Consider the following 12,228-nt stretch of genomic DNA (forward strand, 5'->3'; position numbering starts at 1 on the left):
GGCTTGATATTTGGAACTCTAAATTTATGTGATTTTCTCATATGGACCCATATGTGTGGCACAGAGCCATTCAGTTCTCAGCTCTCTTGGTGACTTCATTCATTCATTCAACATGGGTCTTTTGAGGCCCTCTCAAACGCAAGGCAGATGACATGGTGTATCAGTCAGTGTGGTTAGCGTTCACCCCAAACCCCAAACCCAATGGTGTTCTGCAGTAAAGGGGAATTTCTTCCTCACGTGCCCTGAGGGGTGGCTGAGGACTGAGGAAGGGGTGCTGTGCCCAACAGTCATGCACCTTCTATCAGGTGGCTCTGACACATTTGAGGGCTTTGGAGTTCTCTGTAAGAATCTCTGAATCCAGGAAGCAGGCAAGAGTGAAGTAGTATAGAGGTTCCCATGGGAGATTTCAGCTTGAAGGTGATGCACTGACTTCTGCCCACATTCCATTTGCCGGAAGCATCCCATGGCCCATCTAACTGCTAAAGAGGCTGGGCGTTAGAGTCAAGCAGTGTGCAGGGTGAAAGGGTTAGATGGACACCCAGCGTTATCTCTACCTCACACGGGAAGAGAGAGATGGTTAGAAAAGCATGTCAGCCACAGGGGGCTTATGGTGGAGTAAGGAAGATCTACCACGCCCGTAATGATAACAGCGCCTCCAAAGGGTTGTATGCCTTCAACGCAATACCTCAGTTTCCGAGTCCTAAGTCAGGACACATATTTGGACCAATATTTTTTCAACATAAAAATTCCCATAAAATTAAATCCCATTGGTTTTTTGGGTTTTTTTTGCGGTACGCGGGCCTCTCACTGCCGCGGCCTCTCCTGCTGCGGAGCACAGGCTCCAGACGCGCAATCCCAACAGCCATGGCCCATGGGCCCAGCCGCTCCACGGCACGTGGGATCCTCCCGGACCGGGGCACGAACCCGCGTCCCCTGCGTCGGCAGGTGGACTCCCAACCACTGCGCCACCAGGGAAGCCCCCCATTTGGTTTTATATGTAAAATATTTCCCCCCGAGTGCTATCCCACAGCCCATAATCATACCTAGAGAGCTTCCTGGGGACTTCATTGCAGAGCTACTGTGTGGGTGAATCAGTTTGGGGTGCTCAGAGTGGACCAGGGCTCTGGGCTGTGTCCCGTTCGATTCTACGGGAAGGATTGTAAGAAGCTGTGTTTTCAAGTTTAGGGGACAATGAGACAGTCTAAAAATGGAGCTCTTATGTGCAAATGGTCCCTAGGACAGCTTGCAGAAAATATGGTTAAAATTCATCTTTAAGAAAAAAAATGAAATTGCATAAATTAACCTATCATTGGAAATCTGAGACTTGAGTTATCTGTCTCTGCAAGAGACGAACAGACAAGAGGCATGGGGAGGGAGATGTAGGGCCACCTCATGGGAGAGTGACATCCGTTCTGGTGAGGGGGTGACTGGGGTAGGGTGGGAGAGAGCATGGCAGGCAGAGGTAGCATGTCACAGGGCTGCTGAGGGCAGGAGCAAGTTCTGATTAAATCCTGGGGGTCAAGGGCGGAGACCAAGACGTGCTCCTGTCTTCACCATGTCTTTCCTTTTTTTGAGGAAGAGTTCAGCCTCTTTTATACTTGAAGTATTTACTACCATAAGATTCTTCCAGGCTTTATTGAGGATCTAGGGGAGGTCTTATTAATTGAAAATTAGTAATTCATCCAGCACAGCAAATTAAAAAAGTGAGCAGAATGAGGAATAGCAGTAACGTTAAAGCATTTGTGTGCGTGTGTGTATATAAAACACCAACAATCGCAGGCTGAACTACTTTGTTTCACAATGAAAGCTATTACAGGAAAATCTTAGAAATATTTATTTACTAGCAGCTCTATCCATAGACTAATCTCTTGGAGAATTGATTTCATTTGGAAGACATCCTCAGCCTTTACCTAGAAGTGCAGAGGACCCCTTGGGATGCCTTCTGGCCTCAAGATCCTTTCTGGAACTCATTTGCCTTGAAATGTGGCTTAAGACCATGCATGATTTTTGCAAGACTCTGGTCAGTTTCCATTTGAGGCTGATGCCTGTGTTTAGTCAAAAATCAAGTTCTTGATTTGCTCACACTTGGGTTTCCAGCTTTTAGAGCAGCCAGCATGGGGGGCTTTGTTTGGGTGACAATTGCAGTTGTTTTCCCATCAATTATTTCCACCAATCCTCGATGTGTCCAAGTAACCAAAGACAGTTCAGTAGTGAAACAGCAAAATTCTGAGCCAAGTCAGATGAAATATTGTCATAGTTTCATAGAAGCACTGTAATGATTATCTATCCTTCCTGTACTCAAATGCTAGGATGACATCTGAGAAGAGACAGAAAGCCAGGTCTCCTATTTCTGTTTCTTCATGAGCTGGTCACTGGATGAACAGATAGGACTGAAATTGTAGCAAAGCAACAGGGAACCATCACTGGCATAGAACCATAAGTATTTCTATTGCCATGGAGCCCCTCAGGAAACAAGATCTTGTTTACACCTAAACATACTCAGTTTTATAGACATACGATAATTTTATGTCAACAACAAGCATTGAGAATCTAAAGGACCAAATACTTCTGGAGACATGGGTTCAAGGCTGGAGATGGTTGGGCAGGTCTGGGAGAGCAGAGGAATCTGAGGTGTAGTAAGCTGCCTACTGGACCTGTCCTGGGCTCAGGAGCAGAGGGAGGGGCCTGGGTGCTGGGCTGCAGGCTGAGGGGTTGTGTTACGGACTGTGTAACAGTGACCTCTTTTTATTGCTCAATGTTATTATTGAGGCAATGACACAAGCCTGACAGGCTGACAGGTCATCTGGAATCAGGTAGTGTTGTAGCATGTATTGATCTTGGATTGGCTCAGATCCAGGTTAATAAATGTTTTCTTTCCAAAAGCAGCTTTCCAGAATTCTATGGGCCTCCCAGGGCCCTTCTCCCTGCCCTGCTCTATGTAGTTCTCTGTCGAATGAAGACCTCTGAGCTGCTGTGAAGTGTCCCCTCACTAGTGTTTCCAGTCCCTTGTGCTCCAGGGTGCAGCCCCAGCTGCCGACTCCCGGTGTCCCTAAACAAACTATTCAGGTCCAGGGTTCCCTGCACACCTCGGCCCAGCATGGAGCCGTTCTGGATGGCACCGGGTGGGGTAGGGGTTACTTTATCCACCACACTTGTCCCTTTGTCATGTGGGATTTCATATAGCAGGTATTTGGACCCTTCAGCAGAAAGAAATGTTTTACAGATTCAAGCCTTAGAAAGCACGCACACCACAAACAACTAACACAATGAGTGCAGTAGCTCTTTGACTCTCTGTATTTAGAAGTAATATGGTTAATGTTTATTCCAGTAAGCCAGTAATGTTTAATAGTCATGGTTAGTGTTTCAGGAGACTGAAATGACAATATTGATAAGTCCCACAGGTCCTTGTCACGAAATCCTTTTTCCTCCTTATCTGGCAATAAACCAGGTCATGCGTACTGAAACCTGTCCGCCATCTGATGAAGGCATCACAAGAGTGCAAATCTCAGTTTGGTCTCAGCTGAGACCCTGTTTCATATACACACACACAGCTCTTTCTAATGACGACTTTCCCCTACTTATCTGATCTTGTCATCACGATAAGTTGAGGAAGATGGTTTTGTTTTTGTTCCAAGAGCTCCCCCAACCTCCACCAGAGCTGAGAATGTGGAGGCTTGGAGAAGGTTCGTGCCCGAGATCACACATCCATGGACTTGTGAAGCAGACACATTTCATGGACCTGATTTTCCTTTCCAGTTTTTAATAAGTGACCACAAAGAGCTCTTTAAGTAAAAGTCTTATGTAAGGAAAACATCTATTTCATGTAAGAGGAAGTCTTAGGTAAAGAGAATACCTACTTCATGGATGCCTTTTCACCTAGTCCCCTTTGATACAACACTTCGTCTTTGTCCTGTAGAGACGAGTCCCTGAGCCTTCAGTGTTTGAGCAAGTCATCAACTACTTTGACTGAAGCACGTGCTTGTATTTGTGAAAAGTCTTCAGCACTTCTTGGAAGTGTTAAATTTGTAATTTTTGAAAATAGCAGACAGCGGCTGGCTTGTCTTTTGGCCCTTTCTCTGTCTTTGACCTTGAATTCCAGATGTAGAACTGAGGCTGTCGGAATATTTGGATGTGGGATGTATCTCTTTTCACTGCTGCTCCCTGAAGCTTAGGTGGCAACCCTCCATTTCTTAAAGCCTTATTATGCCTTCCCTGTATGACAAGAGTCAATGCCAAGGCCCTTACCTGGTGTCTAACCAGGGACCCCAATGTTTCATCGTTTTTATCCACTCTCAACATGCACCAATAAGGTCTCATGCCCATGTGTTCATTCAGCAAACGCTGAGTGCCTACTGAATGCCAAGAACCAGGCAAACATTGGGCCTACAGTTGTCACTTGCATAGACACACTGGTGCCCTCCACGGTGGACCACAGATTATGTGGAGAAGATACTTTAGAATAAACAATAGCACCATAAAAAACGATTGTAATTTAACAAGCATTAAGAAGGACCTGATCCAAGGGCTGAGAAAATCATGATGGGGGATGGAGGTGGGGACTTTGTTATTGCTGCAGGGGTCAGGGCAGCCTGTCTGAGGAGGCCCACTGACACTGAGATGACAGGTCTTTTGAGAAGTGGGTGGGATATTCCTAGCAGGAGGATTAGCCAAGGTGGAAGGAGAGACACGAGGGAATGGGTCAGTGGTACAGGTGAGGTGGGAGGGCCAGGAGTGACCCCATGTTGTGGGAATGTAGAGGTTATGACAAAGAACTTGGGTTTTTTTTTCTTTTTTTTTTTTTGGTTGCACTGCATGGCTCGCAAGATCTTAGTTCCTGACTAGGGATCGAACCCATGCCCCCTGCAGTGGAAACACAGAATCCTAACCACTGGACTGCCAGGGAATTCCCCTGGGTTTTATTTAAGTCCAAGAAAAGCCACTGGAGGATTTCAAATAGGGAGGACCCCATCTGATTGAAACGTTAAGAAAATCATTAGCTGTTGTGTGGAGAATTGATTGGGCAAAGGAAAGGGCAGTAAGGGAAGACCAATTAAGAAACCCTACCTTATTTCAGGGGAGGTGATGGCCACCTGGGCCAGGCAGTGACAGTGCAGACATGTTTCAGGGAGTCTATCTGTGTGGGCGCAGAGATGGAGGATGTAAGAGAGGGAGGAATCTAGGTTTGAGGTGAGATCAGCTGGGAAGACCTCAGTTTCATTGACTGAGGTGGGGATGAGGGCTTTGGACCAGGTTTGGGGAGGAAAATCAAGAGACCTGTGGGTATCTTTTGGGTTATTTATTGCTGCATTAAAAAATACCCCAAACCTATTGACATAAAAGAGCAACAATTCTGTGGACTGACTGGGCCGACCCGGATGGTTCCTTGGTGGTGATTCTTATTGGGGTCTCTCATGTGGCTACAGTCTGCTGGCAGCTAGGGCTGGGACATCCAAGATGGCTTTAGTCACATATCTGGTGCCTTTGAAGGGACAGTTGGAGGCTGCGCTCAGTTGAGACACTGGGTGGCTGGACCTCTCTCTTTTTCCATGACATCTCAGGGACACTACACATGGTCTCTCCAGGAGGGCAGACTTCTTACGTGGTAGCTCAGGGGTCCCAAAAATGCCAAGGCAAGTGCTGCCAATTTCCTTCCTATACATACTGTTGGTCAAAGCCACTCCCTTGTCCAGCCCAGAGTCAGTGATGGAGGGCACGGCATAGGTCCAGTTTGGGTGGCTGGCAATTAAGCACCTGGGTGCAGATTTCTAGTTGGCATTTGAGTGTATGAGTCAGAGCTTGGGGCATAGTCTGGATGGAAGATGTGAATTTGAGTTTGTCAGTATGTGGATGGCATTTCAAGTCATAGGAATATGAATGAATGTGATCCCAAAAAGAGCATGTGTAAAGGGAAATTTTCCCCAAGGAACAACACCATTTAGGGTCTGTGAACAGCTGAACCAGTTCAAAGGAGTTAGACAAACATCCTGGGTACTGAAGAGGAAGGACCCCTGGAAGGAGGAAAACTCAGGAAGTGTAGTTAAAATCCAAGAGAGGAAAGACTTCAAGGTGTGTGTGGTTGACCTTATGTAATTCAGGCAAGGATGAGTAAGATGAGACACATAAGATTGGGTCTGTTAACACGGAGCCCTGGTCAGGAGCCCTCTTGGAGGGAAGGTGGGTGTACGCACTGGATGATGGGGAAGACAGGAGTGCTGGACCAGGGGAGACAGCAGATAAGACAATTCTTCCTGAAAGTTCAGCTGTTGGAGAGCCCAGAAATAGCATGTCCTCGGATGTCCTTTTTGGAGGCAGGATGTCATGAAGCCTCTCAGCTGCTCCCACTTCTCTCCTCTCACTCTCTTTCCATAAGTTCTTTACATTCACTTGACATTTGACAGATGTTACCTTTCACTGTTATTTCTCTGGTCAGAGACTGGCCCAAGTCCTCAGTATCACCTTAGTGACCACTTGACCAAGTGTACCTATGCTGGAAGCTTTCTCCAGGAGGAGGGCAGGAGATGGTCTTGAGTTCTGCCCTGATCTGAGATGTTGGCTGCTTGGTCACGGTGGATGGAGGGAAGGGCACAGTGACCTGCCTTCTACACATCACACTTCCCCAGTTGGATTGTAAATGACAGTGACCTGCCTTCTACACATCACACTTCCCCAGTTGGATTCCCCAGTTGGATTGTAAATGTTTTGTAATAGTAGTTTTTCTATTTTAAGGACCAGACCATTTCTTCAAACAAAATACCATGTCGAAGCTCAATAACACAACAGATGCAAGCCGGCTGCCCTGCTGGATTGCTGTTTGGGGATGCTGGAGCCTTTCTGGGATTCTTACCTATTCTGCCACTCCCACCCCCATCAGCTGAACCCCCAGGGCTCTGGGGGAAACCTGGCATATGTGCAGAGAAGTTTTTAAACACCATTGCCTTGAAAAAGAGGTGCCTTTGTCCTGTTCTTCCTTTATTCCTTTGAAAGTGAAACACCTCATGGTGAAATGACTTTCATTCCTTTCATGAATTTGGAACTTCTGTAACCAGGAAGGGCTTCTCCCCTCAGTCCGGACGTGGAGATGGAGACTTCTCACAATGCACCTTCTGCCATGTGTCCTTGCTTTTACTTCATTCCAAGTTTCCAAAGCTAACCACTTTTATGGCCTGCTGTGATACTGTTTACATCATAAATGCCTGATGATTGGAGGAGAAATAATTGGAGCAGAAATGCATGTTTCAAATACCCCAAAAGAATTTGGCATCTTGCAAAGTTAAAGACTCTTATAAACTTGAATAATAAAAACAGAACAAGTCCTATTACAAGGAGTAGGAAGGAATTAGTTTTTATTTCTTTGGACATCCTTTAGCGGCCTGATCAGAATCAGCTCTGACAGTCCTGGCAAAGAAAGAAATTCATAGACTTTTATCTTAATGAATGAATCTATCATTTCTTGTTATCTAACAGCTGGAGAATAGAACTTCATGCACAGAGGAAAATGTTAATTCTAGGTGGAATTTACTTAAGGCAACTTGGGTAACAATTTCTTCAACTTTGATTTGCAAAAGACATAGAAATACTTAATCTTAAAAAAATGCATCTTAAAAATGAATGAGTTGTATACAGTCACCCCATAGAAGCCAAGGGAATACTATTACATATTATTTGGATGAATTCATTTCTTGGGGTATCATGATAATTTGGCAATAAGACCCAGGTATATTTCTCTCGGAAGATAGAATCTAATGTAAGGATAGTTGACATGTCCTGTCAACTGTCCTGACTGTCTATGAGATGTCTTGAGTCATCTTTTACCAGCACGAGTTCACAGCACTCAGGCTTGAACTCTCAGAGGAAAGCCTGAGATTCTGGTATTCAGGGTGGATGATTAGTGGGGCACACACGGCATTAGATAGCAGACAGACAGGCCGCAGAGTGCACATTCTTTGGTCCAATTTAAAAGTCTGTCTTGTACTCTCACCCTGAGAGACAAAGTATTCATTGACTGTGTCTCTGTCGATATGTATTTTTTAACATAAAAGTTTTAAGAACAGATTTATTGAGGTATAATTTACATACGATAAAGTGTACAATTCAATGATTTTTAGTAAATTTACAGAGTTGTGCAAACATCATCACCACCCAGTTTTAGAGCATCCTGTCACCTCATGCCCTTTTGCAGGTAATTTCTGTTTTTCCCCTTCCCCAGCCCCAGGCAACCACTCATCTGCTTTCTGTCTCTAGGGATTTGCCTTTTATGGACATTTCATATAACCAGAATCATATAATACCTGGCTTTTTGTGTCTGGCTTCTTTTGCTTAGCATAATGTTTTTAAGGTTCATCCATGTTGTAGCATTTGTAAGGGCTTTTTTTTTTTTTTTTTTCTTTTAAAGTAATTGCTTTTTATTGCAGTATTCTATTGTACGGATATACCCCATTTTGCTTACCCATTCAACTGTTGATGGACACTTGGGTTGTTTCCATTTTGGGGTTATTGTGAGTCATGCTGCTGAGTTGGGTTGGTATTTATGATTTCTACCTCAAGGTTCATTTATTTATCTCTGGCTGCATTCCTCATTGTGGGTTGTTAGAAAATCCAAGTGCTGGTGGCTAAACTGGAAATTCCAGAACTCAGTCTCATACTTACTCTTTTGATCCTGGGGCTAATTACTGCCATTCTCCCTGAAGATGTTTCATGTGTGGGCAAATCTTGCAAAAAGAAAGCAGCATTTAGTACCTTCAGCCAGTAAATTACAGCTGATGTGTTGGTTATAATGGATTTTTTTTTCCTTACCTGGAGAAATATTTTTTTAATTGCGGTAAAATACACATAACATAAAATTTACCATCTTAGCTGTTTTTAAGTGAACAGTTCAGTGGCATTAAGTACATGTCCTTGTACAACCATTCTCCAGAGCTTTTTCATCTTGCAAAACTGAAACTCTGTCCCCATCAAACACTAACTCCCCATTCTCCCTCCTCTTAATAACCACCATTGTTTCTGTCTCTATCACTTTGCCTACTTATTCTAGGTACCTCATATAAGTGAAACCATACAGTATTTGTCTTTTTGTGTCTGGCTCTTTTCACTTAGCAGAATGGCCTCGAGCTTCATCCATGCTGTGGCATGTGTCAGAATTTCCTCCCTTTTTAAGGCTTGATGATATCCCACTGTGTGGGTAGACCTCATTTTGTTTATCCATTCCTCTGGTCAAGGGACACTTGGGTAGTTTCCATCTCTTGGCTGTTGTGAATGCTATGAACATGAATGCCCAAATATCTCTTCGAGACCCTGTTTTCAGTTTGTTTGTGTATGTACCCAAATGTAGAATTGCTGGGTCATATGGTAATTCCATTTTTAATTTTTTGAGGAATCTGGTTAGGATAGATTTTAAGTGAGCCTTCATTTTTGATTGCATTTTTCTTCTTACTGTGTTTCCCTCCTATAAAGTATGTTCATTTAGTGAAAATATTCACATACAATATTTAGAGGGACAAGGAGTATTTTGACTATGGTTCTTTGTACTGACTAGGAATTTTGGCAGCAATAACTGGTGTGATACTAACTAGGGGTGCCTGACATTCTTTATTTCACAACAGGAATGCATTAAGAAATTTCCATCTCTTGGGATTAAGAAAACATGAGATTCTCATAGGTTGCTCACTGATGTCTGCCCCATGGGCACACCCAAGGGAACAGCCACAGGTGGGTGCTGACCTCAGTGACTCTCAGAATGTTTTGGGTCCTCAGGTTCAGAAAACAGGGAGTACACTGGATACCTCAGCACAGGTTTCCCAGCTACCTGAAAGTAGAGCATTCCTAACAGAACTTTTGTAAGCCAAAATGGCATCATAAAGCAAAGAAGTAATTACCTTAGGACACATTTGCTATTAGATGAAAAAAATCAATTTGAGATAAAACACAGATGCTCACAGATACAGTTGAAAGCTGTGGAGGCTTCATGCTGAGAAGCTGAGTGTGGTTTCTGGGGAAGGAGTTTGGCTGTGCCCTGTAACAGTTTCTGCAAACAAACACTGAACGCTATTTCTTATTTTTGCTTTTTGCCTTTTTTCATAAAAGTGAAAATCCTCTCCAGATTTTTTCCTTTCGTGAAAATAGGTACTAACATAGGGCTTCCGTAAAAGCAAAGTGGCGCAAAATGCACTGTCGACAACCAGGAGATACCTGTACTTGATTATGGAGATCGCAACAATAGGGCTTGGGTTTATTGTCTGAAACGCTTCCTGGAGGTAGAAGTTTGGTAGAATACTGAGGCACACATCCTCCGAAACTGAGACCAGGGTCGGGGCAGGGGGGTAGCTACTAGACAGGTCCACTACATCTCAGGCAGTCACATGAACTGACGGGAAGGATTTCTTGAAATGTTCCTAGAAAGTAGGCAGCAGCAGCTGGTAGCATCCTTTTCTGCTTTGGTAGTAGGGTGGGGCCCAAGAAGGCACTCCCTGGGGAAGGGCAGGAGCTGCTGAAGATGGGGTGACCAGCTGCTCACGGCCCCTGCTGCACGTGCAGAGATGGACACTGTGCAGCATGGCCAGAACGTGGCCATGGCACGTGACCTCCATTTGGGGCTATTAGTGTCCAGGGCTCCAAAGGGGCGAAGGCTGCCTGTGCTGTTCAAGGAGCAGGCAGGAGTAGCATGCTGTTGACAGGCCCCCTCCTGGGTTGCTGTGAGAATTAAGTGAGGGAAGGTGTGTAAAATACTTGGCAAGGTGCCGGGGACACAGCATCCTTTCCAGAAATGGAACAGGCTTGACTAAGCTCTGCACGAGAAAGTGCCCAGGCATCTGAGCGTGGTGGTGGGAGCAGCAGGGGGGCTGGATGACCTTCCCAGGGAGCGTATGACCTCTCTCAACTGGTGCTGGGCAATTTGGACTCCTTCAGCTGGTCCAATAGCACCAGCACTGTTGGGGAAGGGCAGGAGCAAGGGCTGTTTTGAGCAAGCCCCATCTCTCCGTGGCTGGCTGCTGGGATGGAGGGCAGCCAGGTTCAAGTGTATGTGCCTCTACCTGTCATGCATGTATTTCCCCATGCCGTACCCGTGTGTGAATGGATGTGTGTGCCTGTGTGTACAGGGTGTGCACTCATGTGCACCTGTATATGTGTGTGTGTGTGTGTGTACATGTGAGTGTGTCTCCATCAGGGCTGGTTGTGGTGAAGGGTTAAACAGAGGTCACATGCTCACCAGGCCCCTGGATGGAGCAGGTCACAGTCCTCTCTGTGGGGCCTTGGGAAAGATGGTGAGCTCCTGGGGTTGCCGCCAGGCAGAGGGAAGGGAGCAGGGCCCCATGTGGAGTAGAGACTGCCCTGTGCCAGGTCCCGAGCTGCAACTCCGTGAGCCCAGAAGCCATGTTTGTGGTGTCCTGTTGCACAGCAGTAGACAAGGAAACAGCAGCACTGAGAATCCCTACTCAAGCACCAGTAGCCTGATCCTGAAGCTCAGGTCATAAACGTAAGCTGCCCATCAGACAACAGGCGGGAGACAGCTGAATGGGCCCCAGCTAAAGGAGGCATCTAGTTCTTCTAGTGCTGACCTCAGCTAACAGAATTAGTGTCTATCTCCACTCTTTGAAGTAATCAAAGACAAGTTCTTACAAGTGAAACATCTCAAAAATATTTTGCTCACTGCTCATTGCATTCTGTTTAGTCCAAGTTGGAGGTAAAAACAGTCAGGGGCTGTTCTGGGCATATCCCTGCAACAACCACTGTAAGTAATTACTGTTCTTCCCATTTGACACATGAGAAAACTGAGACTTAGGTCAACTAAGTTGTTCTTAAGGTTATAACTCAAGTCAGGAAGAGTCGCAGTAGGGAACTGAGCTCAAATTTCTAACTCTTGGTCTACAGCATGCAAATTACCTCTCCTACATCACAGGCTTTCCCAGTCAATTTGCAAATGGTCCTATTGCAAAGAACTGTTTAATCTACTGACCTAAATTGTTCTAGAAACTTACCTAAGTGTTAGTGAGTTTCTCCTTGACTGAAGCCTGTAAGGCTAAGAAGGTCTCCTTTAATAGGCGTAGGTTTTTCTCTCGGTTTGCTTGAAGGATTTCCATGCCAAGGAGACTATCTCAGCTTTGGAGAGCAGAGATTCATTCCATGGAATCACTGTTATGTATTAAAGGAGTGTCACTAACAGGGCCAGTGTTATAGCCAATGTATTTGGGTCTTAGTTCTGGGGGCCCACACAGGATTTTCAAAGGATAGAAA

The sequence above is a fragment of the Phocoena sinus genome, chromosome 6 (assembly GCF_008692025.1).
Source record: "Phocoena sinus isolate mPhoSin1 chromosome 6, mPhoSin1.pri, whole genome shotgun sequence".
Classification (NCBI taxonomy): Eukaryota; Metazoa; Chordata; class Mammalia; order Artiodactyla; family Phocoenidae; genus Phocoena; species Phocoena sinus.